This window comes from Podarcis vaucheri (genome assembly GCF_965113315.1).
Source record: "Podarcis vaucheri genome assembly, chromosome: 17".
In the NCBI taxonomy this organism is placed as follows: domain Eukaryota; kingdom Metazoa; phylum Chordata; class Lepidosauria; order Squamata; family Lacertidae; genus Podarcis; species Podarcis vaucheri.
Window position 1 is genome coordinate 8,717,277 of NC_138755.1, and position 27,559 is coordinate 8,744,835.

The following is a 27,559-nucleotide window of genomic DNA, read 5'->3' on the forward strand; positions in this document are numbered from 1 at the left end:
AAAGTCTCTTATTGTGTTCTGTCTGCAACACATTGTGCAAAGACTCTTTCAGGTTGCGGTGACTGAGTTGTCAGAAGAAGCCCTATTCTGTGTCACCAAAATGAGGCTCACCTGCAGGTAGGAGAAGACTTCTTTTGTTCCATCTTTCCTTTCCTTCAGGCTTCCCAGAGTTCACAGTACCTGAAGTGAGAGTCACCTGCATTTGGAATGTTCTGCTTTAGGTAAGTTCATATTCCACCACTCAGTGGTCTTTCCCCCCCAAGAACATGTTTTTTGTATTGGTCTCTCCTTTTTCCCCATTTTCTTTTCTGGTGGTCTCTTCACAGGTGTCAGGGCTGCTTCCAGATCCCAGCTCACAGAGGATCACGCTAGCCAGCGTTCACTTTATAAAAGTCTTTATTGAGTTACAGTTTCCAATTCCAAGCTGCAGCGTGCCGCCCTACGTCTTATAAGCTAGACCGGCGAAGCTCCGTCTGAGTCCCCGCCTCCTGTACACCAACTTAATACCCTAGCCTTACTCCACCTTTTCCGCCTGACCGTTATTCTCTGGGTCCCTCTGCCCCCCGTGGTCTCTTCCTTCCGGGACTCTTCTGACGCTGACCCCCTGGACCCTTCTCTCTCCTTGCGGCGGGCTTTAGGACCTGGCTCCCTTTCCGGGCTGCTTACTGTGCCGCCTTCCTGTGCATTTGAACTTGGCACACGCGCCCAACCTTCCACTTTCCACTTGACCGTTTCTTCGCTCTCCGATGGAGGTGTGGCCACTCCTGACTCATGCCCTCCCCCCTGCGGCGAGCCGCCGGATCCCGATGCCTGGCGCCCTTCCTCCCCACTGCGCTCTGTTGGGGACGTTGGCCCCGATTTCCAACTGCTGCTCTCTGAACCCCCTTTTGTCCCTTCTTCCTGGGGTGTCCCCCTAAGCTCCCCCCTTGCTCTGGTCACTGGCGCTCCTTTCTGTGAATCTTCCGATTCACTGGAAAGACTTGGAGATCTCGGGTCGTCGTCATCGCTCATCTTTCCTTCGGACTCCTCCCCCTCGCTCTCTGTTTCCTCCCTTGCCCTCGCCTCTGCTCCTGAACCCCTGACAACAGGTATCTCCAAAGAGCTCCCAACCTTCAAATGAAGCCAGCCCTTCCAGCTGAGTCCCAGAAGTCATGGTGGTAAGAAAAGGGTCACCTGCAGGTAGAACCCTTCTTTTGCTCCATCTCTTCTTTCCTTCAGGCTTCCCAGAGTATGCCTTGCTTGGCTAGGGAGAAAATCTCTATTGTGTTCCGTCTGCAACTCATTGTGCTAAGACTCTTTCAGGTTGAGGTGACTGAGTTGTCAGAAAATGCCCTATTCCATGTCAGCACAATGAGGCTCACCTGCAGGTAGGAGAACACTTCTTTTGTTGCAGCTCTTCAAGTTTCCAAGAGTTCACAATTTGGGCTGTGCTGCTTTAGGTAAGTTCACATTCCACCACTCAGCGGTCCTTTTTTTTCAAGACAATGTTTTTTGTATTGGTCTCTCCTGTTCCCCGTTTTCTTTTCTGGTGGTCTCTTCACAGGTATCTCCAAAGAGCTCCCAACCCTCAAATGAAGCCAGCTCTTCCAGCTGCATCCCAGAAATCATGGTGGTAAGAAAAGGTTCACCTGCAGGTAGGAGAACACTTCTTCTATTGTTCCATCTCTTCTTTCCTTCAGGCTTCCCAGAGTATGCCTTTCTTGGCTAGGGAGAAAATCTCTACTGTGTTCTGTCTGCAACTCATTGTGCCAAAACTCTTATCGGGTTGCGGTGACTGAGTTGTCAGAAGAGGCCCTATTCCATGTTACCACAAGGAGGCTCACCTGGTGAGAGAACACTTCTTTTGTTCCAGCTCCTCTTTCCTTCAAGTTTTCAAGAGTTCACTGTACCTGAAGTGAGAGTCACCTGCATTTGGGCTGTGCTGCTTTAGGTAAGTTCACATTCCACCACTCAGTGGTCTTTTTTCAAGACAATGTTTTTTGTATTAGTGTCTCCTTTTTCCCATTTTCTTTTCTGTTGCTCTCTCCACAGAGCTCTTCTTGACATCTTAAGGTCCGTCCCCCCCGTGAATGTTCTCTCAGGTTTTGCTTTTCCCCTTGTTGCATTGCTCAAAAAAAAGGAAAAGACACTGGTGATTGGCACTACCGGATCCCAGAACGGGGTTCAAGACCCTGCGGTGTCCATGCTTTCTTCCAATGCAACTGCTATCCCTCTCTGTCTCGCTATCCCTCTCTATCCTACATTGCCCAAATAACGACTGGCTCCCTTTTTCTTAAGCCAAAGTATTAGCATGGGAGGGGGGTGACTTCAGTGACTGAGCTTGATTCTTAACTCCACCATTGGACTAAAGGACCATTTCAAGCACCACGTCAATGTGCTGTTGCTGGGAAGATGCTCACTTGATGCATCACTGGTGTGTGTCTAGGTCGGCTGAATCCAGTGCCTGCTTCTCCTCCTAGCGTTCCCAATCACTGGTGTGAGAAGTCTCTCTATGCACCTTGTCTGTCTGCATTCCAGACACTACTGGAGGAGCAATTCTCCCTGCAAAGGTAACAGACAAAGTGACCTTATGGGGGAAACATGCTGTGGAGCTTGCTATGTAGGGTGGTGTTTATGTTTTTTTTGTTTTTTAACAATTCATGATCAATTGCTTACCAATCTTCTGTCAGTAAATGGTGGATCATGAAGCAAGGAGAATTGAGGAGAGACCTTGGCAGATGCAACTTTGTTGACAACTTTGTGTGATGCAGGTGCAGATGCAACTTTGATGACAGGTGTTCTGGCAACTTAGAAAGTTCAGTGTCTATGTTTGCTTGCTTTCAGATTGGCAGGTACAACCCAACTATTGTGCAAGGAGGCCTCTGTTTCAAGGCTAGATTTGATGTGCTTTCTCATAACGGTGAGTCTGTTTTTGGAGGTCACGTGGCAAGCCTGCAAATTAAAAAGATATTTTTGAAATAAAAAGTGTCAACAGAGGGATTTCCAATGCAACCCTATGCTTATCTACTCTGGAGTAAACCCAAATTGGTTCAAAGGGACCTATTCCCAGCTAAGTGTATGTAGGATTGTAGCCTTTATGATGCATCAGACTTGGTCTACATCTGCTGAAGGGGAGATAAAAATACTTGAGTAGATATAGGATGCAAAGATTTTTAATAAACTTGAGGCATGAGCCTCAAGTTAAGTACAGTCATATCTCGGGTTGAAGTTGCTTCAGGCTGAGCACTTTCGGGTTGCACTCCACGGCGACGCAGAAGTAACGAAATGTTCACCGCGGGCAGCACCCCCCTGGGACGCTAACTGCTCACTTCTGGCGGTGCCCCCACAGGTGGCTAGCCCCACCCCCGGTGCACAGCACCTTTGGAAACACGATAAATAGGTATTCCTATTTTTCTGTAGGGTGAGCCTAGTCCTGGACTTCGGACAAGGTCCACACCCCCGGATTCCATTAACGGAATACCTTTAAGATTGAAGGGGCAGGTGATGGCCACACCACCCTTCCTCTATCATAAGATAAACCCAATGCCTAACCGCCAAACCTTACAAAGTTGTGATTATTACTACGAGATAGGCAAAAACCAAATGGCCCATGCCAATTTGCCAAGTGGAAAAATTCCTACCAGGCCCCTCAATGGCAACTAACCGAGGTCCATAGCAAGGCCAAATTTGAAACCTGAAAATAGGGAGGGAGGGAAGGAGATTGAGGAAATAAGTCAAGAGCGATGCTAAAGAGGGCTGCCGCCCAGAGGACGATTGGGAAGGAGGAGGAGAAGCTGTCTTGCCTGTGGATCAGGTGACCCTAGCGCCTGTGCGCCATGACTGTTCTGCCGCCCCATGCTGAGCATTGGAAGACTCTCGTGCGACACGGGTGCGATGCAGTGGAGGGCGTGTTACTCCGGGGCTAGGGTGCAGAAGACGTAGGCCGAGATGCCGAGCCGGAAAGCTGCATATCACTAAATAGAGGGAGCCTGGGACGTACCAGGCAGCTCCTCAGACTCATCGCTGGTCTGAGACCCACTGGAAGCACTGGCTGCAGTGTCAGGAATAAAATCAGGGGTAGACTCAGGGTCTGCATCTTGGCTCACGTCCTCATGCCTAAACTGCTGCATCAAGGTATCCAATTCAGCAAAAAACTGGCGCATTGCCCGTGGGTCTTTTGCCATACCTGCCAATGCTGACTCCAATGGCCCTACTGCCTGCCCTGCAAGTGAGGAACCCCTTCCTTACTGGGCTGACTGGGACCGGGCCCTGGTAGCCGGAGCACATTTCGACCCAGTGCCAGCAGCAGCGGATGCCTGGTTCTTCTTGGGAGCCATGAGACAACCCCAATCGCAGTTCTAGAACTACCACAGAAAAAACCTGTTGCCCTGATTGGTTCAGAACCAGATGCGCAGGCAAGCTTGGCTCAGAATTATTGACCAGGCAGTTACAATATGAACTGAAGCAATCTTCAAATGATTCGACTGCCAAATATCCTGAGTGCCTGTAAGTGATTAGTGCTAGACCAAATTAAGCAATAAAAATTCTAAGTGATTTAACTAAGCTAATCCACTAAACTCTTCTTAAACACACCGCAGCCTGATAAAGTGAGCCCACCCAAGGAACCCAAGTGATAAAATGAACCAGCTGTTGTATAGTTAACCTTCAATTACATCCTCTAAATCAGGTCTGTAGATCAAATGTGGTGCCCCATCCAACTTGAAACCATCCAGGGCGCTGCTTAGCTTTGCAAGTGTGCCAGCAGTTTTCTTGCTGCACCACTAAAAGGATTCCTCTGTACTGAATGCAAAACACCCGAACAAAACAGCAACCCACATGATTGGTGCTAACCACATAAGCAAAGTAACCAGATTCAAATACAGAGGGACAATGCAGTGAAGCGCAGACTTACATGTATTTGTTTCTTTTATTTTTATTTCAAATTTATTATTTATATTATTATTAATTATGCTTTAAAGCTTCACTTAGACTCAAAATTCTGGAAATCAATTTTAATTGTGTAAAAATAAAAAAGTGATATTTAATCAAAATTAAGTAAATAAATAAACTTCAGCACAGAATTACTCATAATGGAAGCGGCTCACTAGGGGCCAATGCAGCAAGAAGACCTGACAATCCCGCACAGCGGCGCAAAATTTCCCCCAGCCAAAGCCTTAAGCACAAGAAAACCGAGCCAAAAAGCAGTTTTAACACGCCTGCTACTACTGCTGCAGCTGAATGCGACTACGTGTATAACAGACTCTGATGGGTCGCCCTCGGACCACGACTGCGACCAAATGGCGGCCCACAGCCAAGCTTCGCAGACCTGTAGAATATAGGTCGTTTGCCCACTTCAAAAATGGCCGCCGTAACCGTTAACCGTAAACGGTAAACCGTTAACAGAGCTTGTAATGAAACCCACGTGGCCAAAAACAACACGGACGCCTCAGGACAGCAGAAGCCGGTGGGCGAAGAAATAATAATAATAATAAATTACTTATACCTCGCCCAGAGGTTAACTGTCAGGAAAGGAAGGGAAGCTCGCTATGAGGAAGCCCTGCAGCCGGCAGAATAACACAGCAAAAGCCGGTGGGCGAAGAGAGGGTTGACTTTCACGGAAGGAAATCAACTGCCCCCCCCCCCAAAAAAAGCTCCGCGAAATTAACCCACTTCGCTCTCCCAAAGCAAGCAAAGACCGACAGGCGCCTAGGAGGCCAAGCGAGGAAATGGAGCCAATGGACTATATGGGATGCAGGGAAGGCGGGACACGGACACACACACTCTTAGGTCTGAGGCAAGGTCCCAGTGGCTGCGCAGAGCCACGAAGCAGCCCCTTGCCCTTCACTCACACAGCTGGGCAACCTAAGTGTAGAAGGCTCCAATGGGCGGCTCTCCCTCCCGTCGCAGCGGCAGAGCGGCTATAAGGGCGCCCCCAGATCTGCTCTCCGCTGTAGCTCGGGGGTTGGGGCAGCAGCTCTCCCCGCAGCGGCAGAGGGAGCCGCCAAGCCCCAGCAAGGGAGACCGAGGAAGGCAGAAGCCGGCAGTTGGAGGAAGCTCGCGCCTCGGTTTAAATGGGGCCCGGCCACGCCCCCCAGCCAGCGGATTGGCTGGCAGGCGAGGGAGGGGGCGGGGAAGGGGAGTCCAGGGCCAGAGCTGCCAAGAGGAAAGATGAAACTCTTTGGTCTTGCCCCGACTGCGGCTAGGATGTTACCTGCCCAAAGATGGAAAAGGGAAGAAATACCAGCTAAGGAAGAAGGGCTACAAAAACGGGTGCAATATGCTGAAAAGGCGAAATTAACAGAAAAACTCAGAGACAAAGACAATAGAGAATTTTAAAAAAAGACTGGGAACCATTACAGAAACAGGAGTAGGATTGGAGAAAACACTTGCAGTTAACAGAAATCAATATAAAAACTATAAAGATGATGTTAAAATGATAAGAGCTAACAATAATTTATATAGAGAATCCATATGAAGATAGAAGAAAGCAAGCAGGGGAAGGCAATATGGGGGGGAAACCGCAAGAGAATAAATATAAAAACTATATATACTATAAAAACTATAAAAATTAATATAAAAACTATAAAGATGATGTTAAAACGATAAGAGATAACAATAACCTGTGAGAATCCATATGAAGATAGAAGAAAGCAAGCAAGCAGGTGAAGTCAATATGGAGGAAAAACCAGAAGAGAAGGTTTAGGGAGGGGGGAAACTGGGGAAATGTACGCCTTTTATTTTGATGATTTGATATGTTGTAATATGATAAAATTATAAAACTCAATAAAAACTTTTTTAAAAAAGAATGCCTAGAATCTTTCACCGCTTGGAGATTGTGGTTGCATGCAACAATATGCTCCGACAGACAAGGTCCTTATTTTCTGGCGCTTGTTCTGGCAAAGATACAGTGGTACCTCGGGTTACAGACGCTTCCAGTTGCAGACTCCGCAAACCCAGAAATAGTATCTCGGGTTAAGAACTTTGCTTCGGGATGAGGCCCCATTAGCTAAAGTGGTGCTTCAGGTTAAGAACAGTTTCACGTTAAGAACAGACCTCCAGAACGAATTAAGTTCTGAACCTGAGGTACCACTGTACTGGGCTTCTGGGGAGATGTTAGGGGGTTCCTTTTTCATGTCCCCGCAGTGTGCACACACATATCATACATGAACTAGAGTCCTTCAGGTTCAGTTCCCTCTCTTTGGTCTTCGGAAGTTAAATCTAAATTCAACTAACACACCCCATCTGCAGAAGGGCTTCAGTGAAAGTCCCTCTTTCAGTCCCTCATAGGGGGGGGGGGCAGCCTTCTCTCTGCTTGTCAGTGATGGGAAAAGTCCATCTTCCTTGGCAGCAAGGCCTGCAGGCCGCTGTTGAGCAGGGCTGAGGGAACAGCTCCCTGCCTGCAGAACTACCGTATTTTTTGCGCCATAACACTCACTTTTTTCCTCCTAGAAAGTACGGGGAAATGTATGTGCGTGTTATGGAGCGAATGCCTACGGATGGTGGGGGGACCCCCTTCCTTCTCTCCTCCGTGGCTCGCTTTGCTCGGTTTGAAACAGCAAAGCGGGAGAAGAGCCACTGAGTGGGGAGAAGAGAGGGACAGAGAGCCTGGTTACAAAGCACGGATCCACATGGATCCTCAGGATTTTTGCACTGGGTCACCCCAAATTCACCAGCAGATCACATAGCATGTCCATGGCTACAGCTTGCACCAAAAAAATCACGCACCCACTGTTGCCTGGGGCCGCAGTGGTGCAAAAACGTGGTTACAAAGCATGGGTCCACATGGATCCTCAGGATTTTTGCATTGGGCTACCCCAAACTCACCATCAGATCACATGTCTGTGGCCACAGCATGAACCACAAAAATCATACATCCACTGTTTCGTTTAGAATATTTTTTTTCTTGTTTTCCTCCTCTAAAAACTATGTGCGTGTTATGGTCGAGTGCGTGTTATAGAGCGAAAAATACGGTTATTTCTGAGTAAACACACATCTCTTTGAAGGCCCCTGGGGAGAATCATGCAGCCACGCTGATAGGCCCCCTTGGGCAGATCGTCCTCACCCCCAAGTGCACGGCATGGGTGCTGCTCTGGGTGCCGGAGCACCCAGCATCGCCACTGCTGCCACCTTGGCTAGGTCCATGGTCCCAAGCCAGCCCCTCTTCCCATAGCTTTTCCCTCAGCCCTTTGTCACGATTGTCACGATGGGTTAATAAGTGGCAAGAAGTGATGAGCATGCCCTCCCCAATCCAACACCTTCAGCCAATAGACTATACCAGCACTAATTTCTAAGTACTGTAAGCACACATCTCTTTGAAGGTTTATTCAAGTGTGGGTCAAGATGAAATGGCGAGAGAGTCACCTTAATAATAAGATGATGAAAGGAGCAGTGTGAAACACACTTATTTATATCCAGAATGTATTTATGTGGGAAGAAAATACTAATTTCTCACCCAAGCCCTGCAATGATTGCATGCTGAAAATGAAGACATTTGCACCCACTGGATTAATGCTGCAAGGGACTTTTTATGTGTCATTATGACCAGCAGGTGGTGGAGGGAGCAAGTCACAGTCCAGTGAGTGAGCCTGTCCCTGGCTATGCTACCGGTGTTAGCCCTCTCACTGGTCAAAGCTGAAGGAGTTAAGGGGCAGAGGAATTAGGAAAGAGACCGGCTGGGGAAGGTGAAACAGGTTTGTAAACACGACTGAAAAAAAGTGTAGGTTAGATTTATAAAGTAAACAAAGGGATTTTACTCTTCTGAAAAAGTACTGTTTATAACTTTAAAGAGGTACAATTAAATTTCACCTGTGAGCTTACACACACACACACAGTATCTGTCTAAAATGTATTAGGAGAGGCAATAATATTTAAACCAAAGGGAAACGGAAAGAAAATAGAAGACCAAAGAAGAATTAATCCTAATCAAAGAGGGACAGTCAATTGTGGACCAGTGGCGTAGCAAGGTCAGGTGGTACCTGGTGTGGACTTTTTTGTCTCACCCCCCCTCCCCACATTGAAATTGAAATCTGTCACAGAGAGCCATGCAGGTGATCTCGATCTCGGGTGCAGATCCTGCCTTCTCCCCCTCCCTTCCTCCACACTCCTCTGTCAAAGAGAGCCAGAAGATCTGGAGGGTGGCAATGTGAGAATGAACCTTTTCGGTGGTGACTCCCTGTTTGTGGAATGTTCTGGCACCATCATTATATAAAAATCATTTTTAACCAGGCCTTTGCTTCTCAATTATCTTTGGCCTTGAGTGGGTGGAATGTTTTAATTCTGCCTTTTAAAAATAGGATTTTCCTTTATTTTTTCTTTCATGCTGCTTTCAGTGTATGTGTTTGTAGGTACATCTATTGAAAGTTGCTTTGAATTACCATGGTAAAAAAGACCAATAAATTTAAATAATAATGATGATGATGATGATGATGATGATTCACTATGTCCTTTTGAACAGAATGCTACAGAGCACACTTAAATACTGTGCTAAGCTAACTGTCCCAGAACCATGCACTCCCTCAGACTGGATTGTATGAAAATAAAATCTGAACATAACCTCATATAGGCCCTGTTCTAAGAGCTGCATTGACTGCCAGTTCATTTCTGGCTCCAATTTCTTGTACTCACTTGAGTGTTTTAAGCCCTAAATATCGTATTTTTTGCACCATAACACTTTTTTCCTCCTAGAAAGTAAGGGGAAATGTCTGTGCGTGTTATGGAGGGAATGCCTACGGGTGGCATGCCTACGGATTTTCCTCCTCTACAAACTATGTGCGTGTTATGGTCGGGTGCGTGTTATAGAGCGAAAAATATGGTAACTTAGGCCCCACACAGCTGAAAGACCTCCTCTTTCCCTGCAAAACCTCACAGGTGTTAAGGTCAGCAGAGGGGAAGCTCTTGGGAGTTTCACAGCCCTCCCGATTCGGGGGTGGGGGTGGCCCAGAAGATGGTATTCTCTGTGGAATCCCCTAAATTGTGGAATTCCCTCCTCACAGATATGTGTGTGGCTTTGGGCAAAAGATGGAGATGAACCTTGGAGATGTGGGTTTTCAGGGCCCACTCTATTCCATTGATTGTTAACTGTTTTAACTGTTTAAAATTTTGAATTTTAAATTGCAACCCACTCTGGGACCTGTTGGTAAAGGCTGTGTCATTAATGACGATGAGTATAACAACAGCAATGTGAAATAGTAGAAATTGCTTTAGGAATGTGCTTTTTTGGGTCACTAACGCTAGTAATCAAGAGGAAAAGAGAGCAAAATTTTCAAGTTCACAGGTCCTCGTGATTTCCAGCTCTTATTTCAGCCCTGATACCTATAGTAGTTGGGGGTTTTTTTTGGGGGGGTAGGAGAAGGCGGGAGGCAGTTTATTCCCATGAAAGTAGACCTGTTTCAAGAGTTAAACAACAAACTGCTGACATCTTTTTTTTAAATTTCCACCATACTTTTCTGCCAAAAAGGCTCTCAAAGCAGTTTACAACAAAAACGCAATCCATACAAACAGTGGATTATTTTGATGAAATTATTTGGATATTGTGTTCTTAATCAATTACTTGTTGGTGGCCCCAACTGCAATTTCCAGCATCTGACCTGAAGAATAATACCAAGAAGCAGCACTCCAGGGAGGGTGACTTCACCCTATATAAGAGTGCAAAGTTCTATGAAACAATTTTGTATTCTTACTTTCATTCTCTCTTTCTTTCTTTTTTAAAAAAGCACTCTTTGGGTCAGACATATTTTATCAAATAAAAACAAAGGAACAAAATATTAGAGGGGTTAAAAGGTTAAAACAGGCTTGACATCCACTTGGTTGGGAAGTTGTCTTGGTCTCTTTCTCCTTACCCCACCCTCCATTCATCCTGTTAGTGACTGGATTAATTTTAAAGTATTCCATTCTAGATTAAAAATGTGCTTGTTCATTCAAATATCATTAAGAATAATACTTGTTAGTTTCTGCTTGGCATTCCTACTTATGCTGCTGAGTAAGATTTACTAAAATCTAGTTAACAATTATATAGTTAAAACAACAGGCATCTATTATGAAATATTACGTTTTCTCCCCCCCACCCACCCACATTGCAGGAGGCTGGATTAAATAATAATAATAATAATAATAATAATAATAATAATAATAATAAAATAAATAAAATTTTTTATTTATATCCCGCCCTCCCCAGCCGAAGCCGGGCTCAGGGTGGCTAACAACAATCAAGTAATCAGTCAAATAGTCACACAATCTAAAAATATTTCATTATAAAAATTAATTAAATCAAATGGATGGCAACCAATTAAGCAAAATTCTGTGCAGGTTGCCAGAGGAGGGAGTCAGGCTGCGCCCTGACCAGAGGCCTGGCGGAACAACTCTGTCTTGCAGGCCCTGCGGAAAGATGTCAGGTCCCGCAGGGCCCTAGTCTCTTGTGACAGAGCATTCCACCAGATTGGAGCCGCAGCCGAGAAGGCCCTGGCTCTAGTTGAGGCCAGCCTAACCTCTCTGAGACCTGGGACCTTAAGGATGTTATTATTTGCAGACCGTAGGTTTCTCTGTGGGGCATACCAGGAGAGGCGGTCCCGTAGGTACGAAGGTCCTGTAGGCTTATGCCTTTTACTTTGCCAGAGAATTGCTTACCCGCGTCCCCAGGGCCGAGAAGAGAACAAAAAAAGTTCCAGGAAAGTTTCTTCTTTGGAGAAAAGAGTTTTATTGCAAATCTGTGCACAGTGACAGTCAGCAGAATATATAGTTTCTGAAATCTGACTGTACCTTTACCATGTTCAGCAAGCATTTTTATACCTAAAAGCATTCACCCTCCTCCCATACCTCCCCCCAAAACATCTCCAATCAGCTGGCTAGTTTTCAACTTATTTCCTTTTAGGGCATATCAATATTTGCTGGCTAAGGCTGCTAGCTAAGCACTTCCCCTGCTGGTTAAGCATTTTCTCTGCTCAGTAAGCACCCCCTCCCAACTCCTTGTACACGTGTCTTCCTTTGCTAGCAAAGCATTTCCTTCGTATCATCACTTAAAAGCAGAAGTGAAGCAGGAAACATCTTGCTTGTGGTTTTTCAGTTAACAGCAGTTTCTGGCTAGGCAGGAAGCGACCTTCTGACCTGTAGCTAGCATCAGCAGTTCCAAATAGCTGATTAGGCAGGAAGTGGCCTCATGACCTGTCTGTTTTAGACTTTTGCAAATAACTGCACTTTTGAGTTTGAGCTGTGTAACCATCCTAGCAGAGTGCAGGAATTTACTATGTGTAGATAATATTAATGATTAACCGTTCCCCTCTCCCTTCACTCCCTCCTCTTCTTCTGAACAACCTAATACTTAGGTTCGTTCTGGGGTATGGGCCTATACTCCCTCATCACAGCGATGACCGTGGGTCCTAGCTTTCGTGACAGGAGTCTTTGCATCATTTGCTGCAAGCATTGCAATAAGCAGGGGATACAGAGGCAAAGAAGCAAAAGGATTAATAGCGGTCCTGCTAATAATACTATAACATTCCTGAGCCAACTGCCATCAGGGAGCCAGGAATACAACCAACCCCATGCATCACTCCCTGTGGCTTTCAGCGGGTTTTCAGCTATCATCGTTTCCATGTGATTGATGGTGGCTGAAATACTGACATTATTATCTGGGATGAACATACAACAATGAGAATGAACCAGGGCACAAACCCCACCCTTTGAGGCCAACATCACATCCAAAGCATAGCGATTCTGTAGGACAACCTCCCTCATAGCAGTCACCTCTCGATTGAGCTCCTTTAATGCTTTTATGGTATCATTGAATAATCCTTCTGTCCAATTGGCCAGCAGATGAAGATCTCTATAATTCATGGCTGCCCCTAAAGAAGGTAGCAGGGCTCGTGATATCTGGGTCCCAATATAGTGGTTAATAGGTGTATTAACTGCCCTGCGGTTACGCAGCCTGAGAGATGTTGGTAGCTTTTCCACCTTATATAAAAGGGGGATCACCACTCCCAAGGTACAAACTCCAGTAAGGTCTCGGGGAATAGTTTTGAATGCTGCATCGCCACAAATCAACCATAGTTCCTTCGGAAGAAGGCGACTGGTGTTTCGGCGTTGCTCTGACCACTGGAAGGCTTGCGAAAACAGAAGGCTTATGTGCCATTGCTCCTCAGTGAAGTTTAGCAGGGGTATAACGGAAGAGTTGGATCTAGAGCTTTCGTGGAGGTGGTGCATGTCTGTCAGTAACTTGGAGCTAGTATCAGATTGATAACACCGAGAGGTATTACCATAAGGAAATAAGGCGGAACAGGTCCTATCGAATACAAAATTTAAGACATATTGGCAATTGGGGTAAATCCCTCTTAGATTTGACCCTTCAGAAAAATTTAAACAAATAAAGGCTGGCTCGGACAGGGCTATTTTTACAGGTGGCCATTGAGCTTCCTCGGGGTTCAATGTATTTTCTATGGTAAAGATGGTATCAATGGGAATTCCGTGTAGCATCAAACCTGGCCGTTGTGCATAAGGTGGTATATGCATACACAGCCAACAATCGGAGAGTTGTAACATAGTAGCGAATTTAAACATATCCTTGATGTAAACATTGTCTTCCCACATCTTATGGTAATCTTCTCCCCTGGATGTCTTGTTTAACAAACCTGTTCCCCCTTGGTCTTGCTTGCCAGTCCTTGCCTCTCCCCCCACAATAGCTAACATGAGATATACTATGAGGATCATCATGGGGATAGAAGGATCTGGCCGTCGTCTCCCGCAGAGCCTGTGACGTTCATGCCAGCAAAAGAAAACGCACATCCATAATGCAAGACCGGCTGAGATAACCCCTATCCACCAACCCCAATCCTTCCATGGTTCCTCCCACCAATATTCAGGGGGTGTGCTCATTGTTGAGGAGCCCACTGATATTTGTTCCCGACTACCTGTTGAGCCTCAAGGATGAGAGCCCACCGGTGAGCTGATGCTTCCACTATGTGGGTCAATTTTTCTACTAACCCTGTCGGGTGGATTGAACTCACGTGCTGCCTCCCTAGTGACCAAAGGTGGCAATTCTTACTGGCACTTGTTTAGCAATTGCACACCTGGTTAAGGCTCCCACCCCTGCAATACTTGCATTGCATCAAGATAGGTTCCGTCCCATCTATCACCTGGATTAAGAGTAGGACCTGGTCTATCAAATGAGGTTGGTACAGTGCTCTACCTCCCAGATAACAGTTGATTACCCTCCCACAGCAGCAAGAGCGGTCCAGAACTCGATAGAGTTCGATCGTCTCTGCAACTTCCCGTATGAGCACTATCCACGCGTGTTGGACAGTGGTGTGAGAGAGGAGCCACAACGGGGCAGTGGGGTGTCTCAATACGGCAATCTCATCAAACCCCAGTTTCCAATAGCCGAAGAGCACGCCATCTCTTACCACCGGCAAGACGAACCACTCGTAGCAGAGGCCAGCAGGCCAATAAGGGCGGTATGGCTCAGTGGGGTCAGGGTTGTGGGACATAGAGCAGATAACAGAAAAGAGAAAAGAGAAAGTCCTTATGGAAATATAAAATGTCCTGGTGGACTTCCTGGATTAGTCCGGCACGGGTTTTCACGTTGGGGACGCTGCCCGCGGGCGCCCTTCCCATCCAATTCTTCAGCCGTGCGTAGAGATATCAGCCTCCGGAGTGATATCAGCAGGGCGGTTGTCTACCGGGCGTCTGGAGATGGTCAGCCGAAGGGAGTTCTCTGGATCTGGTGTTACTGTCCAATCTGAAATGGCTTTCTTCACTCGAGTATGGTGGACCCACGGGGTGATGCCGGCAACCTTCACAGCAGTAGGGGTAGAGAGTAGCACGGTGTATGGTCCCCTCCAGCAGGGCTGTAGGGGGGCTCGCTGCCAGTCTTTCACCCACACTTCGTCACCTGGCTCGAACTGATGGAACGGTTCAGTTAACACACATGGGGTGCGAGCCTGGGTCCACCTGTTGAGATAAGAAAGAACTCGGGAGAGTGACTGTACATAATTATTCAATTGCACATCTTGGCTAACATACGGAGTTAACATTCTAACATATGGGACTGGTCTCCCAAACAGAACTTCAAAAGGTGACAAGTGGGTCCGTTTTGACGGAAGACTGCGGACCCTGAGTAATGCCAAGGGCAACATGGTCACCCAATTAGACTTGGTTTCCTGTGTCAGCTTGGACAGCTGATTCTTTAGAGTCCTGTTCATTCTTTCAACCTTTCCAGAACTCTGGGGTCTATAAGCAGTATGCAGCTTCCAGTTGATCTGGAGTGCTTTAGCCAGCCCCTGTAGGACTGCATGAACGAATGCTGGTCCATTGTCAGATCCTATGGATCTTGGCAACCCATAGCGAGGGATGATTTCCTTAAGCAGGCACCTGGTTACTTCAATCGCCTTTTCAGTCTTTGTTGGCCATGCCTCGACCCATCCGGTGTAGGTGCACACTGCCACCAGCAGGTAGCGACATAATCCACAACGGGGTAATTCAGTGAAGTCTACCACAAGATCTTCCATTGGTGCAGTTCCACTGTGCTGAACTCCCGGGGGAGCCAGTGGTCCGGTTCTGGGATTATTCTTTTGACATAGCAGGCATTTTCTGGAAACCTGGGCTGCCAGTTGATAAAGGTGGGCTATATAGAAGCACTTTGCCAGCTGCTTGGTGGTAGCATCTGGCCCCATGTGGGTGGACTCATGGTACCTCTGAGTTATCTGTCGAGACAGGGACTCTGGAATCCATATCCTGTCATCAGGTGTGAGGTACCATCCTTCGTTGGTCAATGTCAACTCCTGGGCATCTGCAGTGTCCCTTTCCTGTTTTGTGTAAGCCGGCTTGTCGGCGGTGCTTAAAATCTCTTCTGGGATCAGTGCTCCAATGATTGGAGCTGGGGCCAGTTCCCGGGCTGCTTCCTTGGCCACTTTGTCTGCCAATCGATTTCCTCTGGCCACTTCCCCTGGTCCAGTTGTGTGTCCATAACAATGGATAACTGCTACCGCTTCAGGCTCCCATACAGCATCCAGAAGGTTCAACAAAGCTTGTGGGTGGGCCACCTGGTTTCCTCTGGAGGTAAGCAAACCTCTTTCTTTCCATAAGGCTCCATGGGCATGTAAAGTCAGGAATGCATACTTAGAATCTGTATAAATGTTTATTTTCTGATCCTTCGCCAGGCTCAGGGCTCTGGTAAGCGCAGTTAGTTCCGCCAGCTGGGCCGATGTTCCAGGCGGGAGTGACTTTGCTTCGACCACCTGGTCGTCCAGGGCTACCACTGCATAGCCTGCCTTTCGCTGCCCAGCCTCGACAAAGCTGCTTCCATCCACAAACCATGAGAGCCAGTGGGGGTTTGCCTCGTCTTTGAGATCAGGCCTGCTGGAATATACTTCGTCCATTACTTCAATGCAATCGTGCGTCTGCTCCTCACCTTCTCCTACCGGCAACAGGGTAGCTGGGTTGAGGGCGGTGGTGACCTGGAACTTCAAGCGCGGGTGCAACAATAGCATCTGGCACTTCCTCATCTTTGCTTGGGAGAGGAAATAGGTACCCTTCATGTCAAGCAGTGCTGGGACTGCATGTGGAGTCACACAAACAGTGTCTTGGCCAAAAGTGAATTTGTCGGCTTTGTTCAATAGGGTAGCTACTGCCACAACTGCTCTCATGCACGGCGGTAAACCTTGTTCTGTAGGCGTCAGGCGCTCAGATAGGTATGCCACGGGCTGTTGCCAGCTCCCCAATTTCTGGCATAGCACTCCCTTCGCTGTTCCCTGGTCCTCATCCACAAACAGAGAGAAAGGCTTCTCAGGATTTGGGATACCCAGCGCTGGTGCTTGCTGCAATGCCCTTTTCAGATCTTTGAAGGCCTGCCGTTGCTCCTCTCCCCACACAAAGGGGTCCTTTTCAGTTCCTCTGGTTGACTCGTGCAGAGGCTTGGCAATTGTGCTGAAGTCAGGGATCCATATTCTACAGAATCCTGCCGAGCCCAAGAAACCACGAAGTTCTCTGCGATTCTTTGGCTCTGGAATCTGGATAATGGCTTGCTTCCTTTCTTCTCTTAGGGTCCGTTGCTGATGGGATATATCAAATCCAAGGTATTTTACAGTGGGTTGGCATATTTGGGCCTTTCTCTTAGATACTCGGTATCCTGCTTCAGCCAAGTGATTTAACAAATCCTTGGTGGCTTTCATACACGTGTCCTCGTCTGAACAGGCCAAAAGAAGGTCATCTACGTACTGTAACAAGACCCTGTGTGGGCTGGTGGGGAAGCTAGACAGGTCCGAGGCCAATGCCACCCCAAAAAGGGTTGGAGAATTCTTGAAACCTTGTGGAAGCCTTGTCCACGTATATTGCACCTTGGTGCCTGTTCCTGGATCCATCCATTGAAATGCAAACAGGGGCTGACTTTCCTCTGCCAGACGGCAGCAGAAGAATGCATCCTTCAAGTCCAGCACCGTGAAATAGCAGGCAGTAGGAGGTATTAAACTCAACAGCGTGTAAGGATTGGGCACATTGGGGTGGAGGGTTTCCACGGCCTGGTTGACCAATCGAAGGTCCTGGACTGGGCGGTACGTGCCATCTTCCTTCTTCACCGGCAAGAGTGGGGTGTTCCACTGAGATTGACACTGTCTCAGGATGCCATGGCGAAGCAACCGTTCCAAATGTACCCATACTCCTTCTGCAGCACGCCGGGGGATAGGGTATTGGTTCACGGCCACAGGGTTAGCAAATGGCTTGGGCTTAACTATTACAGGTGGGATGTTCTTTGCCATTCCGGGTGGGTTACTTTCTGCCCATACACCAGGGTTAACTTCTTGCAGGAGGTCCTCTGGAATAATCCCCTCCTCTTCTTTTAACATCATTAGGCGCCAGTGTTCCCTTAAGGGTACCTCTAAGGAAAGCTCTCCTGTTTGCCCTGTAGTCATTGTCACTTCTCCTGTCGGTTGAAAGGAAATCTGGGCTTGCAATTTTGATAGCAGGTCTCGGCCCAATAGTGGGATCGGACACTCCGGTATATACAAAAACTTGTGTTGGACCACTTGGCCGCCCAGGCGACAGATAACAGATTGCAGGAAGGGGGCTCTTTGTGATTTCCCTGTGGCTCCTATTATGTTAATTGTTTGCTGGGTGGGCTTGGACACTGGTACGGGCAAAACAGAGTGGGCGGCTCCTGTGTCAACCATAAAGGGGATAGTTTGGTTCCCTGTCTGTATTTTGACCATGGGCTCACGGGAACCTAAATCAGCTGGGCCCGGTCTGTCCTAATATCCTTCCTCCTCTCTCAGGCTCATCATGCCGGGCTGCCTTTGGGCTGAGGGGTACCGGGGAGGTCCCTGTCCACGTCCTCTACCCCTGCTGGCATTTGTCGATGGCCAAGGTCTCAGTTCCTGTCCAGGTCCCCTGAGGATTGGGCCTGAGACTCGTTCTCCTCGTCCTCTTCCTCCTAAGTGGGCCTGTGGGCATTCTCCTTTCCAGTGCCCTTCCTGCCGGCAGATGGCGCACTGATTCCTCCCCAGGCGGCCTTGCCCTCCTCCCCGGGCACTTCCTCTTTTCTGAGAGATGGGTGCGGTAGCCTGCAACGCCATCAACTTCTTTGCTTGATACTTCTCCTTTTTCTTTTGTTCCTCTTCTTCCCTCTGATTGTAGGTGGTTTGAGCCAGTTCTAACATCCACTCAAGGGTGTGGCCCATGAACCCCTCGTTTTTTTGAATCTTTCGACGGACATCGGCCGCCGCTTGCGCCACAAAAGCAGCCTTTACAATAAGGGCGTTGGCAGCCTCATCTGGGTCTACTGGGGTATACTGACGGTAGGCTTCCTTCAGGCGTTCCAGGTAAGCCCCTGGGGCCTCTTCATTCCCCTGCACTACCTCTCTGACCTTCACAAAGTTGGTGGGTTTCCTGGCTGCTCTCCTCATACCATTTAACACATTCTGGCGGTAGGTAGTGAGGGTTTTCTGGCCATCAGTAGTCTGATAATTCCAATTCGGTGTACTGTCAGGGTATTCTGTTATAATGTCTGCATCCGGTGTTCCCTGTGCTCTCATGTGTACTCGGGCTTCAACATGGACTCGCCTAGTTTCTTCTGTGGTTAGCAGCGCATCCATCAAATACTGCACATCATCAAAAGTGGGATTATAGGTTTTAAAAATCCCTTCAAACAATTTTATAATTTTTGCTGGATTCTCCTCAAAGGAAGGATTTTGATTTCTCCAATTACAAACATCTGCACTTGAAAAGGGTATATGCTGGACCGTGTAGGTCCGTGGTGTCTCCGCCCCACCAGGCCCTGGAGGTCCCGGTGGGTCATAAACCCTTCGGAGGGGCATTACTCCTGCTGCCTGACCCTTCCTTGCTTTCTCATACTGTCTATGAGCCATAACTCTCTTCGCCGCCTCTCCCCACTTACGTTGCCATTGCTTTCTTCTTTGAGGGGTACAACATTCTGCTGCCTCAACTAACAAGGGGCTCACATCCAACTTCTCCGCATAGGGGCTCACGTATGCCGTAATGCGTTCCTCTTGTCCCTTGGTCCACTTCTTATTCTCCTCAGTCCATCTCCTCAACTTCTCTATAAATTCCTCATCATCTCCTTCCTCCTTCTTTTCCTCTAAATCATCATTCATTAACAGGTCGCTGTCTTTTTGTTCTGGGCTTGATGGGGGGCTTGCTTGGGCTTGGGGGCCAGTTCCTCCCAGTGCTTGGGGACCTGGGCCTGGGAGATTTGCTAGAGGGGCAGTTGGTGGAGCATAGGGTGGTGGTGGTTTGATGACTCCCCCCTCCTCATCTTCTGGGTCTGGTATCACCGGGGGCTTTTCTGCCTTCCCTGCCGGTCGAACAGCACAAATTGTATTTTGTGGGGCGTCGCCTCGGCAGGCTTTCAACCATGGTGGATTCTTTTCTACATTGGTTTTCCAAGTAGAAATGTAGGGGATTTGGTCTGGGTGGACATTCAATATGTTCTGATATAATGGGCTGATTAGTTGCAAATCAAAGCTTCCTCCTGTTGGCCAATTAGTTTGTGCGGGCCAGTCAACTTCACATAATGTCCTCATTCTCTGTTTTCGCAATTTGATTCCCCAATCATCATGCTTTGTGGCTGCTTTCCAGTTGTTTAAAAAACATTCCAGAGGACTACATTGGCTTGCCCCAGACCCCATTTTTTTTTTTTCCCAGATACTCCGCACCTAACCGGGCTGTAAATTCTTTCACACTCCACACGATTCAGATTGTGATCTACACGAGGTCGCCCTGGTAGAAAATGCACAATCCTGCAATCGCCCGGCCAAGGGGAACGCTAGGCCCCGACCCGCACTCAAAATCCACTCACAGGAGTATCTGAACACGCAACATACAACATACCAATCATTCCATTATAATTCCAACATGCAACACACAAAACACACCAATACAATTTCCCTTCTGTTTCCCTTCCACCCAACCTTACTGGTGGCCCCCCCTTGTTGCCACGGCTAGTTCCCTTCCTGGTAGCACTGTACTGCTATGACCAGGTGAGGCTGATCAGGCCCCTGGCCCCCTTTCCCTCGGGCCCCTAGCCCTTTCCTTCGGGCTTACCTTTTCCTTTCCGCTGCGGGTTCCCTTCCTTGGCCAGTCTTGTCTTTTCTCCCTCGACCGAAGTTCCTGCTCAGGAGCGGTGTGGCCGGTTTCCCCCACGAATTGGTAGGGTGCGCGCTGAAGCCTGCAGACTCCGGTCTGAGCTGTCCACCTGGTCGAGCCTGGCTCTCCCCGGCCCCCTGGGGTGGGGCAATTCCCGGCCAACGCACCAAGCTGTAGGCTTATGCCTTTTACTTTGCCAGAGAATTGCTTACCCGCGTCCCCAGGGCCGAGAAGAGAACAAAAAAAGTTCCAGGAAAGTTTCTTCTTTGGAGAAAAGAGTTTTATTGCAAATCTGTGCACAGTGACAGTCAGCAGAATATATAGTTTCTGAAATCTGACTGTACCTTTACCATGTTCAGCAAGCATTTTTATACCTAAAAGCATTCACCCTCCTCCCATACCTCCCCCCAAAACATCTCCAATCAGCTGGCTAGTTTTCAACTTATTTCCTTTTAGGGCATATCAATATTTGCTGGCTAAGGCTGCTAGCTAAGCACTTCCCCTGCTGGTTAAGCATTTTCTCTGCTCAGTAAGCACCCCCTCCCAACTCCTTGTACACGTGTCTTCCTTTGCTAGCAAAGCATTTCCTTCGTATCATCACTTAAAAGCAGAAGTGAAGCAGGAAACATCTTGCTTGTGGTTTTTCAGTTAACAGCAGTTTCTGGCTAGGCAGGAAGCGACCTTCTGACCTGTAGCTAGCATCAGCAGTTCCAAATAGCTGATTAGGCAGGAAGTGGCCTCATGACCTGTCTGTTTTAGACTTTTGCAAATAACTGCACTTTTGAGTTTGAGCTGTGTAACCATCCTAGCAGAGTGCAGGAATTTACTATGTGTAGATAATATTAATGATTAACCGTTCCCCTCTCCCTTCAGTCCTAGGCCGTATAGGGCTTTAAAGGTTAAAACCATGACTTTAGGATTCCTCCCAACTCTACCATTCTATGATTGTATAAGACAAAATACTGCCCTACATATGTTTGTTTGAGTTCATTTATTTTATCAAATTTATACACCGCTTGATTGTAAACCCCCCCAAAGTGTTTTACAATGGATAAGCCAGTAAAAGCAAGCAAAAATTACCATCGTACTTTAAAACACACGGAAGTTAAAATAATAAAACATATTAAAATTAACGCAACTTTCTAAGCATCTGGGTAGGTTTGTCTAAATAGGAATGTTTTTTAACAGGTTCAGAAAACAGAACTGTGAATGTGTGTGCGTGCGCTTATACATATGTGTGCCTTTCCCCAAATGTTGTTTGCACTACAACTCCCACCGTCCCTAGCTACTAGGATCAGTGGTCAGGGATGATGGGAGTTGTAGCTCAACAACACCTGAAGGTTCACACAAACACCCACCCACCCCAGGTTTCCCTGCCCCTTTGAGCCATTAGGAGCGTGCATCACACACACAATCAGACACTCAAGTAGAGGAAATCCTTCCCTATAAAGGACCAATATTTGAAGTGGGGCAGGATGGCGGGCACGCCTAGCTGGCTCCCAGTGGCTCAAAGAGGCAGGGGCGGGGAACCCATCTGTCGATGGAACCTAGTGACAAGAGGGCGGCGGCAGGGGTTGGGGGTTGGCTAGAGCTTTAAAATCAAGAGGCATGGCTTCTCCATCCAAGATGAGGATCCCTATTACACACAGAGGAGGTTATGGGGGTGTTACAATCTGAAGTGGGGGGTGGGGAGTCGCAGAAGGAGAGGAATCCAATGCAAGCATGAAAATGATGGGCTTGGAAGTGACCTCTGTGTGTGTGGGTTTAGAGGAGGCATGGGCAGAAGTCATGGTGGTAAGAAAAGATGTTTTGTTTAAAAAAACAACACATTTTCTGTAGGAGTGGTAGAAGGTGGCTGGGGACAAGCCAGTGACTCTAGATCGCAGAAACATGAGGTCGTATCTCAAATGGACAAACAAAAGGGTGACCACTGAGCAATCTTTCCACCCCAAGCTTAATGGCAGAGATTGAAGTCTGCATCTCATTTCTCTGTTGTGCCCCTCTAGAACAATGGCTAATCCAGCTTCAATCAAAAATGGCAGTCAAAATGGTATTCCATGACTGAAGGACATTTAGGTGAGTATTCCTTGCTTGACTAGGAAGAATATGGTGTTCCGTCTTCTTTTTTTTTTTTTTAATAAAATTTTTATTAGTTTTACAAAGTTTTTTAAACAAACACACACATAAAAAGACATACAAACACGTATAGTTTCATAACAATTTTTCATAAACTTCTTTTCTCGGACTTCCCCATACCTCCCCTTTCTGCATCCCAATGTTCATAGTTTTTTAACAACTTCCAAATAATTCTTTCCAGCCTCTGTCATGTTAATCTTTTCTTTAATCTAATCTTATATTACTGTAACCCTTTCTTTCTGAAAACCTCGACATTCTAGCATTCATCAAGTTTATAATAGTCCTTAAGATATATTTTAAATTTCTTCCATTCTTCTTCCGCCGTCTCTTTTCCCTGATCACGGATTCTGCCAGTCATCTCAGCCAATGTCATGTAGTCCATCACTTTGATCTGCCATTCTTCCAGGGTGGGTAGATCTTGTGTCTTCCAATACTTTGCGATAAGTATTCTCGCTGCTGTTGTAGCATACATAAAGAAAATTCTATCTTTCTTTGACACCAATTGGCCGACAATGCCCAAGAGGAAGGCCTCTGGTGTCTTAGGAAAAGTACCTTTAAGTACCTTTTTCATTTCATTATATATCATTTCCCAGAAAGCCTTAATCTTCGGGCATGTCCACCAAAGATGATAGAAAGTGCCTTCAGTTTCTTTACATTTCCAACACTTGTTATCAGGCAAATGGTAAATTTTTGCTAGCTTGACTGGGGTCATGTACCACCTGTAAACCATTTTCATAATATTTTCCTTTAAGGCATTACATGCCGTAAATTTAATACCGGTGTTCCACAACCATTCCCAGTCAGCAGACATAATGTTATGACCAACGTCCTGTGCCCACTTAATCATAGCTGATTTAACTGTTTCATCTTGTGTATTCCATTTCAGCAGCAAATTATACATTCTTGACAAATTCTTAGTATTGGGTTCTAACAGTTCGGTCTCTAATTTTGATTTTTCCACCTGGAAGCCAATTTTCCTGTCTTGTTTGTAGATCTCCATTATTTGATAATAATGGAGCCAATCTCGTACTATCGGTTTCAGTTTCTCATGACTCTGTAATTTCAATTTATCTCCATCTTGTTCCAAAATTTCCCAATACTTTGGCCATCTGGCTTCCATATTGAGCTTTTTCACTGCCTTAGCCTCCAAGGGTGACAGCCATCTAGGGGTTTTGTTTTCCAACAGATCTTTATATCTTATCCAAACATTGTACAAAGCTTTCCTGACAATATGGTTTTTAAAGGCCCTTTGCACCTTGATTTTATCATACCATAAGTATGCATGCCAACCAAATTCATTATTAAAACCTTCCAGTTCCAAAATGTCTGTGTTCTCGAGGAGCATCCATTCTTTCAACCAGCAGAACGCTGCTGCTTCATAATACAGTTTTAAGTCCGGCAGGGCAAATCCCCCTCTTTCTTTTGCATCTGTAAGTACTTTAAATTTTATTCTGGGCTTTTTGCCCTGCCAGACAAACTTCGCAATATCTTTCTGCCACCTCTTGAAACAGTCCATCTTGTCCAAAATCTGCAAAGTCTGAAACAAAAATAACATTCTAGGCAATACATTCATTTTGATAACTGCAATTTGGCCTAACATTGACAGTTTCAAATTTGTCCATATTTCTAAATCTTTTTTAATTTCTAACCAACATTTTTCATAGTTGTCTTTATACAGATTTAAATTTTTAGATGTCGGCTGAACCCCTAGGTATTTGACCTTCTTAACCACTGTCAAACCTGTCTCTTCTTGAAATCTCTCCTTCTCCATGACTGTTAAGTTTTTTTCTAAGACATTAGTTTTTTGTTTGTTCAATTTAAATCCGGCTACCTGGCCAAATTGTTGAATTATCTCCAAAACCCTTTTGGTACTAGTGTTTGGCTCTTGTAAAGTCAGTACTAAGTCATCTGCAAATGCCTTTAACTTGTAATGTTTAGCTCCGACCTGTACACCTTTAACCTGCTGGTCATTTCTAATCATATTCAGCAACACCTCCAGAACCGTAATAAAAAGCAATGGGGAAATTGGGCACCCCTGTTGTGTTCCTTTTTCTATCTTAAGTTCCTCAGTTATCACATTATTTACAATCAGCTTAGCTTTTTGTTCAGAGTATATCGCACCTATACCATTCTCAAACCCTTGACCTACCCCCATCCCATGAAGATTCTTTTTCATAAAACTCCAAGAAATATTGTCAAAGGCTTTCTCCGCGTCCACAAAAATCCACACTGCATTGGTGTTTATATTCACCTCTAGCAATTCCAGAATGTCTATTATATTCCTTACATTGTCTGATAAATGCCTTTTAGGGAGAAAGCCTGCTTGATCCTTATGAATCTTCTCCATCAACACTCTTTTAAATCTTTTTGCTAGAATGTCTGCAAAAATTTTGTAATCCACATTAAGTAATGATATTGGGCGGTAGTTCTTAAGTTGAGTCTTTTCAGTCTCTGTCTTTGGTATGAGTGAAATATACGCTTCTTTCCACGATTCTGGTGCCTTCTTTCCCTCTAGGATCTCATTGCAGACTTCCTTTAACGGTTGAACCAACCACTCCTTCAATGATTTATAATATCTGGAAGTCAGTCCATCTGGCCCTGGAGATTTGCCCAATTGCATGTCCTGAATGGCACCCTCTATCTCTTGTTCTGTTATTCTCTGGTTTAAATCCACCTTGCTTTGATGAGAGATTTTTTGTAATCCATATTTGTTAAGGAATTCATCTATGTCCTCTTCGTTTTGTGATCCTTGAGAATAAAGTTTTTTGAAATAACTCAAAAAACAATTTCTAATCTCATTAGGTTTAGATATATTCTTTCCATCCACTTCTAGGCTTGTAACTGTATTTAATTTCTGCCTTTAATATGGTGTTCCGTCTTCAACTCATTGTGCTAACTCATTGTCTCCACAGGTTTCTCCGAAGAGCTCCCGATGCTCAGATGAAGCCAGCTCTTCCAGCAGAGTCCCAGAAAGGCTCACCTGCAGGTAGGAGAAGACTTCTTCTTTTGTTCCAGCCCTTCTTTCCTTTTGTTCCAGCTCTTCTTTCCTTCAGGCTTCCCAGAGTATGCCTTGCTTGGCTAGGGAGAAAATCTTGATTGTTTTCGGTCTGCAACTCATTGTGCTAAGACTCTTTCAGGCTGCGGTGACTGAGTTGTCAGAAGAGGCCCTATTCTGGGTCACCACAATGAGGCTCACCTGCAGGTAGGAGAAACACTTCTTCTTTTGTTGCAGCCCTTCAAGTTTTCAAGAGTTCACTGTAACTGAAGTGAGAGTCACCTGCATTTGGGCTGTGCTGCTTTAGGTAAGTTCACATTCCACCACTCAGTGGTCTTTTCCCCCCAAGACCATGTTTTTTGTATTGGTCTCTCCTTTTTCCCATTTTCTGCTGGTCTCTCCACAGGTCTCTCCAAAGAGCTCCCAACCCTCAGATGAAGCCTCAAATGAAGCCCTCTTGCTGGAGGGTCCCAGAAGTCATGGTGATAAGAAAAGGCTCGCCTGCAGGTAGGACAACACTTCTTCTTTTGTTCCAGTTCTTCTTTCCTTTTGTTCCAGCTCTTCTTCTGATCAGGCTTCCCAAAGCATGCCTTGCTTGGCTAGGGAGAAAATCTCCATTGTGTTTTCCCATTTTCTTTTCTGCTCTCTCCACAGGACTCTCCACAGAGCTCTACTTAACATCTTAAGGTCCCCCCCCCCCCCGAGAGAACATTCACAGAATTTTCTCTCAGGTTTTGCTTTTCCCCTTGATGCATTGCTCAAAAAAAAGGAAAAGACACTGGTGGTTGGTACTACCGGATCCCAGAACAGGGTTCAAGCCCCTGCGGTGTCCATGCTTTCTTCCAATGCAACTGCTATCCCTCTCTATCCCTCTCTGTCTCTCTATCCCACACTGCCCAAATAACAACTGGCTCCCTTTTTCATCCCTGAGGGAGGGTGACATAGCTACACCGCCCCCCCGGGCTGCTCACTGCTCGCCGTGGGCAGCACCCCCCGGGACAATTGCCGCTTGCTGCGGGCGGCACCTCCTGGGACGCTCACGGCAGGGGGCTCCCCTCTGGGATGCGCCCCACGGTCGGCTAGCTCCACCCCTGGGTGCACACCACCTCTGGAAACATGGATAAATGGGTCTTCCCCATTTCTGTAGGGTGGGATGTGAACTTTGAAGCCTGCTCATCACTTCGCTGCCCTGTGTATCAGCAGGAATTGCAGCCTGCTGAATTGAGGAAATGGAAAAAAGCTGGGGGGGGGGATCCTCGGTGGGCCCAGCCCGGGCCCGGTACACACCTTTGACAGCTGGAGGAACTACGCCAAGCGCATGGACCGGCTTGGGAGGTGGGGAAGGCAGGTATGGCCAGGCTGCAGCAGAGCTACTCCCAGATCATTGCAAATGAGGTGGTTGATGAGCGCAGTCATAGAAAACCTTTCTCAGATGCGCCAGACTCTGTTTTTCTCGGCCACGCGAACAAAATCGGTGAAGGACCTGGCCCGGCTGAGCTTGAAGGATCCAGAATATATCTGGGTACACGAGAAGCTAAGTTCAGTACTCCAGCAACTTTGGAACAGAACTACAGTACGTTGTTTGTGAACTGCATTGGGTCATTTAGTTTGACTGTCTGGAAGATGCAAATACTTGGCCAAATTGGCACATGGCCAATTTGGTTGCCAATAAATAAATTTTGCTGCATATTTCTGAGATTGTGGTCTTTCCAGCTAATGGCTCTCGTGCAGGTTTGTTAATTGTCTTACTTTAAATGTTGTGTGGATCTTAGGCCCTTTTCAAAGTGTTTTTTTGGGTGGGGGGTTATTGGGTTGTTTTTATTCTGATTATGTATTTTGTGGTTTTATATTTTGGTTTTATTCTGTGAACCA

The 27,559-nt window shown here is 46.6% G+C and overlaps 2 long non-coding RNA genes across 8 annotated transcripts in view; one reads left to right on the forward strand and one right to left on the reverse strand.

Moving 5' to 3' along the window:
• Positions 1-2,060: 2,060 nt before the first annotated feature.
• The window catches only part of LOC309522335, a 53,014-nt gene continuing 27,515 nt past the window's right edge, over positions 2,061-27,559 (reverse strand). Inside the window, exons 1-2 of one of the 7 annotated variants that reach the window (XR_014215033.1) lie at positions 9,604-9,631; positions 2,061-2,931 (exon numbers count right to left, since the gene is read on the reverse strand). This is a non-coding gene — a long non-coding RNA (uncharacterized lncRNA). The other 6 variants (XR_014215034.1, XR_014215035.1, XR_014215036.1 and 3 more) reach the window with 6 other exon arrangements.
• On the forward strand, positions 10,024-25,903 carry LOC309522351. The gene is made up of 3 exons (XR_014215062.1): positions 10,024-10,252; positions 22,563-22,632; positions 25,830-25,903. It is a non-coding gene; the product is annotated as an uncharacterized lncRNA (long non-coding RNA).